Below are 7,285 nucleotides of genomic sequence, written 5' to 3' on the forward strand. Positions count from 1 at the left end.
TGCAAGATACCTTTCTGTTCTCGGGGCAAGCCCCTTCCCGGCAGGAGGGAGCTTACTCAGCCACTGGCTGCTGGTGCAGCAGCGGAGTGGGCCCAGCCCAGGCACAGCTGCTGCTCGGTCTGTGATCAGGGCCAGTGGCTGAATAAGCCCCCTCTTGCCAGGAGGGGGCTTGCTCTGAGCACAGACAGAGCAGTGGGGGCTGGGCCCTGCCCCCATCTGGCAGCTGGAGCAGTGAGTGGTGAGTGACTGTGATGGGCAGCAGCCTGTCATGGCTTCCCAGAGTGCAAGCCCTTTTTGGGTGGGGACTGCTCTGCAGTGCCAGCAGAGCTGCTGCTTAGTGCGGCAGCACTGCAGGGGGCTTTCAGAGCTCTGCTGTGCTCTGGGCCCAGGTGCTACCACTCACAGCCTGTTGCAGCATTGATGGCCCTGCACAACAGCACCCCCGCTGGGAAGGGGCTCATACTCCCTCACATTATGACAGGGGCTGCTGCCCCCAACAAGGGCTCTAGCCCCTCCTGCCTTAGTGGTGGGACAAGGGCACGGCCAGATGCCAGTCGACAGGGCCCCTTGGGGTCAGGGAGGCAGGAACAGGGGTTATTTCTCCTCCCTCCATTGTAGGGGGCCTGTTCTGGGGCAAGGATCTCAGTGGACATAGAGAGGACACTAACTCACCTTCCTCCTTCCCTCTGCCTCAGGGGCTGTGGTGCCCCGCTGCTGCAGCAGCAACGGGGGAGTGCCCAGCAGACCGGGCTCTGGTCCTTGACAGTGGGGTAGAGAGGGGAAATTAAGCCCCTCTGTGGCCAGTTCAGCCCAGACTGGCCATGCCTCCCCCCAGCACAGCTTTCCTTCATCTGAGGGTGTGCTCTAGCAGCCCGCCCTCCTCCCGGCTCCTGGCCTGAGCAACTGCAGGCATGTACCTGGATTGCCTCAGTCCAAACGTTCTGTTTGTCCTGTTACAAATCAGTTCAGCCTAGGCAGTTTAGACTAACCTGGACACTTTGAATTAATTCAGGCTCTGACTTTTTGAATGTCTGTCCCTAGCCATGGGGACTGCAACTAAAAAGGCTGAAGTGTGGGGCAGAGGCAACTTGCTGGGAGCCAGCAAAAAGCCAAGATCTCCTGAAATGAGGGAGGAATTCACTGCAGAGACAGTGATAACTTCTGCCTGTCACTAGAAGCCAACCGTGGACTGTGAAGTAAACATCAGCTGGGTGTGAAAGTGAAGTGTCAAAAATTGAAATGTTTAAAACCTTTATTTTATGTTCTGTTTTCCCCAGTTGTGTTATAATGGGTTGGGGTTTTTTTCCTAATTTTAAAGTTGGGGGGGATATCCTTAAAATTTAGCTGGCTTTTACATGGGTATCTCACCTCACAGGGAGTTTGCATCTTCATGGCCTTTTCCGACTCAGAGTACCATCACACAAGGAAAATGAGAAGCTACTTCTTACCACTTCTCTTTGTTTCTACATTACAATCATTCACCATTCCTTAAGTGACTGCTTCTTTAACATGAAATTAAACACATCCAATTTTCACAGACCTATGTTTTGCATATTTGCTTCTATTCCACCGTGGAGCCCACATAATACCTGCAGACCCTCCCTCTGCCTGAAGAAGGGTGTTTGTACCTGAAAGCTTGCAAAGAACAACTTTTCCAGCTATTTAATTGGTGTAATAAAAAATATCACATTTACCCAAAGGACCTTGTCTGCCTATGTCCTTAGATCAACATGGCTACAACCAACGAAACTACTAAAATCTTATGTATTTTGTGCTATCCAGTACACTGCTCATCAACAGAAAGTGATCTTGTCCAAATGACCACAAGATACATATGGGACTGAAATGAACACTCTTGGTAGGAAACAGGAGAAGAATCAAGGATCAGAGTGAAAATCCTGTAGTGGTTGCAAAGGGCTAAATGCCATCCCTTGGTACCAGGTTGATAAAATGATCAGAGATGAACTTATGCTGATGATTCCAAAGCATAGAGAAGGGAAGAAGCCTCTACAGGATGACCACCCAGACACCTGTATCTGAAGATATGCCAAGAAACCATTCAACTAAATCATCAAAGGGGGAAGCAACATGAGAATAAGACTGAGAGGCTACTGGGTACAAAAAGGAAAGGGACTACAGTTTTATTTCATTTCCTTTCCATCAGACAATGAGACAAATACCTATTCAGAAGGAGAGATGTAATGAAAAAATTCAAGAAGACCTGTTGCAAAAATATTTGTATATCTCAGGTGAAGATAATATTAGTTGCCCAAATAAATCCGTGGCTTTTTGTATCTCAGAAATTTGCAATACATTTTGATGTTCTCAAAACTGTACTTTATAACCAAAAAACATTGCCCGGCTCTAATAAGTCTATGTATAACTTTTCTGTAAGACATTACTGTAACCATCCAGAGACTGAGGAGCTAAATATTGGTCAGATAATGGTTTTATAATATGTGGTGTACATGCCTGGCTGTATACACATGTACACATGCACAAGTGCACATATACATAACAATAACTGCCTAACCCTATCCTATACCAAACAGAAATAGCTCACCTATTATATTTCTATTAGATACAATTGTTGTCAGTAGAAGGGTTTTATGTGACATTCTAAGATTAAATCATAATTCTACCATTGTTCAGAATATGGATTCACTGTGTGCATTCTGTGCAATGTGATGTTGGAATAGTCCTTTGAAGGCCCTCATGTTTTAAGCAGATTAATTCTGTTCATAAAGTTATAGGGCCGATTCTGAGAATGGCTGGCTGGGAAACAGCCCACAGATAATTTGGAGGTTTTGGAATTTCTTTCTGTTTTGATGCAGAAAGAGAGGTCTTTGTTTCTGTTTTGATGCAGAAAGAGAGGTCTAATGTTAATTAATACAGTTTAAATTGCCTGGTTTGGACTGCCCTAGTCTGCATTAACTTTAATTCTCATTCAATAAGGATTAGTTAATTTAGACTGCAGCCATTTTTAATTCAGACTACAGACATCCCTGAGTACATAATGTAGTCTGCATGAAACCTAGAAAAGTGTAATGTCTATAGACAGCCCATGGGAGTAACCTGCAATATCAGGAACCCTCACGTTACCTGATTTGAAGCATTGTCTTGAATCTGGTCTCCAATTTCTCAAATGAGTGCCCTAACCCAGTAGGCTATGTCATCTGTTCATCTCAGTGTCTCCTCTTGAATTATTTTACCTTGTACTAAATAATTAAATATTTAGCTGGTCAGATGGAGAAGGACAGAGTGACTGGGACACTCACTTGGAATGCAGGAGACCCAGGTTCGGATGTCTGGCCATAAAAAAGAGGGCCTAAGGACCTTGGGTTTTCCATAACCCTGCTGAGTACAGCAGATCATCTCAATCCATTCTGAACCTTAGAAGCCCACTCACTGAAATGGGAACATTTCTGTGAACAATTGTTAATGCACCCTAATTCTAATCAAGTAACGTGCTGAATGACCTTGAGTAAGTCATTGCATGCCTTGCAGTTTTAATATGAAAGGCATCTTTATGAGAGATGAGGAACCTGCATTGATCAAGATAATAACTACTGACAATAAATGAGAAGAAAAGGAAACCTATTAAAAGGATCTCCTGGGATGACTTCATTTTTTCCATTTGCAGCTGTATGTGCCTTTTGGTAAAATACAAAACAATTTTTACTGAAAGGTTGCTGTTGACTATGCAAGCTGTTGTGAAGTAAATTGTGGCTGACTGGAGTATGACCCCCCACTGCTTCACAGTTTATACTACTAAAACTCCTCTATAAATTTAATAGCAGTGTCTGCATAGTTGGCAACAAGGGAAAAGCACAGATTCCCCGGGAGCAAAACATCACTATAATTCCAAAGTTATTTATGTCTCTTTTTTATTGCATCTATCTCAGAGCACATGGCTTTTTCTCACTTGCTGGTTTCTCAGCAAGACCATCCTCTTAACAAACAGTAATAATATTTTGTTCTTCTAAGGCCCATTAGTACAGGAACTGAAAGAATTAGCTCCTTTTAGAATCAGATGTCTGTAACCAGCATCAGATGTCTGTAGCGCAAATTAATTTAACTTCTCATCACACTGTGAGGTAGTAAGATATTATTAGTCCCATATTACAGCTGAGGAAACTGAAGTGCAGAGATCTTGAGGGTTATATCTGACTGCTCAAAGTAGCATGTGTGTAGTAGACCTGGGATTTGTGTTCTAATTACATAGTCATCCTTCCTAAAATAAAAAGGCATAATCTGATATTTGCATTTTGAAACCACTTCTAGGCTTTTCTTACCTGCTGTGAAAATTAATTTGGCAATGTAAAAGAGCCAGTAAAGCCCACGCATGTGTGTGTGTGGGGGGGGGGGGGGCTCCTTTATAGGTATGTATTTACAAACACAGAACTAAAGTTCACTAGTCATTGCTGAACTTCAAAGATGGGTCATGAGAACTGAAGGAATCCATTGAATGAGTTTCTTGAAAGCCAGCTCTTTGAGAAGTAGAAAATCTTCATGAGCAAGCAAAAGATACAAAATTGCTGAGCTGGCCCTAGAGACTAAAAACCATTGTTAGGAAACTGCAGTAGAATAAATATATTTTACCCACATGCACAACATGATTTATATGATCTACAGCACTTGCTTTTGTTTAATTGTCTTTTTTCTCAAAGCTGCTGCTGATAATTATAGCAAATAGTAAGATGGCTCACTGATGCGTGGCTATTTGGATCCCTTCTTCCAGGTTTAATTAATATAATTAAAATTTCTAACCTATAATAGTTCAGTTGTACACTCACTTGAGGCAATTTTACAGGAGCTGCCATACAGCATGCATTGCAAATGAAGGTAGAACAAAAACACCAAATGAGGAGCTCCAAACTCATTTTAAAAAGTTGCTTGATCATCATCAGGGTGTCTGGACTCATTTCTCTGGCTAGCAAGAGGTTATGTGGACTATGACATATAGCACTTTCACATAAAAGCATCAGCTACATTTTATACATTTTATAGAAATTACCCATTCCTTTGGAGGTCTCTGTTATATGTATAGGGAATAATCTTCAGACAAGTCAAACCTTTTCAAATGGAATGGACTTTTAAAGAGTGACGACCATCTAAAGTTCATGTCCTTGATGGCAACAGTTAACTTTGGGGCCTAATCCTAAAGGATAAATGGGGCATCCTCAGAAGAGAGGACGTTGTCTTTAATCAGCATTTTTAGTTTTGCATACAGATATCTCAGCTTCCCTGCATGCATGCCGACACACACACACGCATGCACACACACACACAGAGTTTTGCTAAAGACTTTGTGCTGCCACAATGCATGCTGTCAGGGCAAGCTGAACCGAATGAATCGGGCCCCCAGGTCACAGTGGGCTGGGGGGGCAACTGGAACGAACAGGTGGGAGTCTTGGCGGTAGAGTATGAGCTGTATGGGACACACATATAAGTTGAAAACAAAGATGGTTTATTTTACTCACGCTTGGCAGCAGAGGCCCAGGTGATTTCTTCAGTTACAGTTAAGAACATATTGAACAAACAACAAAGGAGACTGTCAGCTCATGAGGTTCACCAGCAGACCCTTGCTATCTAACCCCGGAGGGCTAGGGACGGCTGCCTGCTGGCTAGTCCCAGAGCTGGTTGACAGCTTATATAGGGGTGAACAAATAACAACACAGGAACTGTAGCGCGACGAGATGAAGCAATGTCAAAGTTGAGAGTGTGATGCCAGTCCAAAAGACAGTCCCCATTCAAGGAAGATGAAGAAGACGAAGCCGAGATTGGTCGAAAACCAGGTAAGTAGAACGATGTCGAAGTCAGAGTGCCGAAGGGATGAAATCAAAGTCCAAGTCCAGGCCGAAACAATTCAATAACCGAAGATATCAACACAAGGTGAAGGAAATCGGAGGGTTTAATCGCAGCACGAAGCTATGAGAAGAGCCGGGGTATTAAATCCCGACCTCACTCTCCTAGGTTGATCTCTCTGTTGGGAGATCAAGTAGCTCTCCTTCACAATCCTTACACTAACAACACCTCCAACTCCTATAACGCTCACACTCCAGAACAACCCACCAACTCCTAAAACGCCCACACCACACTGAGGGCCCACGGCCCTTTATAGTTCTCTTTGAGCCGATCAGGGAACCGCCAAGGGAGAAGGTTCCAGACTGATTACCTCACAGGAGTTCTGACTGAGCTTGCGCAAAAGCGAAAGCTGTGAGCTGACTGAGCCTGCGCAGCACCAAAAAGCAGGTCACCCATGATTGACAGCTGGCAGGTCGCTCAGAGGGCACATGCTATGGGCCTGTCTGTGTTGGACTGTTTCAACTCTCTGTAATGGCAGCATCAGCTTCAGGAATTTTCTCTGACACATGCTAGATTGTTTATGTGTGTTCAAACTGAGAAAAGATGGCAAAGGGTCAGCTTTGGTGTGTGCAAATGGATAACCTAGCTAGCTTCGGCATTAAATTATGGAAGACACCTGTTTTCTTTCATAGATTCATTTGTTAATGCCACCTTTTTTGAAGGAACAGAAAGAAGCTTGCCCATCACCAAGAGAACACCAAAACTGGGCTTGTCCCAGGACAGAGAAGGGTGGATGGGGAGGTAAAGTACCACTGAATGCTGGAGAGGAGGAGTGCTGAAAGAAGAGTGAATTTTACCTGCTTTGGGGACTCAAAAAGTACATAGCAGCTGTTGCTGCAGTGTGTTCTGCCTGCCAAAAGAGAGGCAAGAGCACTGAGGGGGGAAGTTGGCAGCCCAGCCCACAACCCCGGCACTGGTCACATCTCCCACATCCCCTTTTCAAAATCCTAGATCTGCCCCTGGGAACAAAGGACTTGGAAGGGGGCTTCTGAGCCACTGAAGTCCAGTCTGTGTAGATACCTTTAAGAGTGTTATGTATAAATTGTTACATGAGCCCAGGGATTGAAGGAGGGAACAGCAGATCAGTAGGCTAATAAGGCTCTCTGAATAAACAAGAGTTATCATTTTATAAGTTTAACTCCTTGGTCTTTTGAGAATAACATATGGTATCAGGAGTGGGGTGTAAAGAAAGACAGAAAAATAGAGCATCTCAGAATTCCAGAGGAGTTAAAGCTGTCCAGCAATGCAGCAGAAAAAAAAAATGGAATCAGAGCTTCACCATATATATGATGGCCAGTGAAGCTACAGAAAAGGAAGATCCACTTAAGATAGTTATTTTTTTAAAATATAGCAGGGCCAGTAAAATCTGTCTCTTTATAATAGCATACAACTGTCAGAAGCTGAACAGAAATGCCAA

General features: G+C 43.8%; 1 long non-coding RNA gene across 1 annotated transcript in view; it reads left to right on the forward strand.

The window, feature by feature from the left end:
- The window catches only part of LOC109319939, a 16,131-nt gene that overhangs the window by 8,355 nt on the left and 491 nt on the right, over nucleotides 1–7,285 (forward strand). Inside the window, exon 2 of the long non-coding RNA XR_002103677.1 lies at nucleotides 2,843–2,854. This is a non-coding gene — a long non-coding RNA (uncharacterized LOC109319939). The remainder of the gene's footprint in view (nucleotides 1–2,842; nucleotides 2,855–7,285) is intronic.

The sequence above is a fragment of the Crocodylus porosus genome, unplaced genomic scaffold, assembly GCF_001723895.1.
Source record: "Crocodylus porosus isolate Cpor-Errol unplaced genomic scaffold, CroPor_comp1, whole genome shotgun sequence".
NCBI classification, from domain to species: domain Eukaryota; kingdom Metazoa; phylum Chordata; order Crocodylia; family Crocodylidae; genus Crocodylus; species Crocodylus porosus.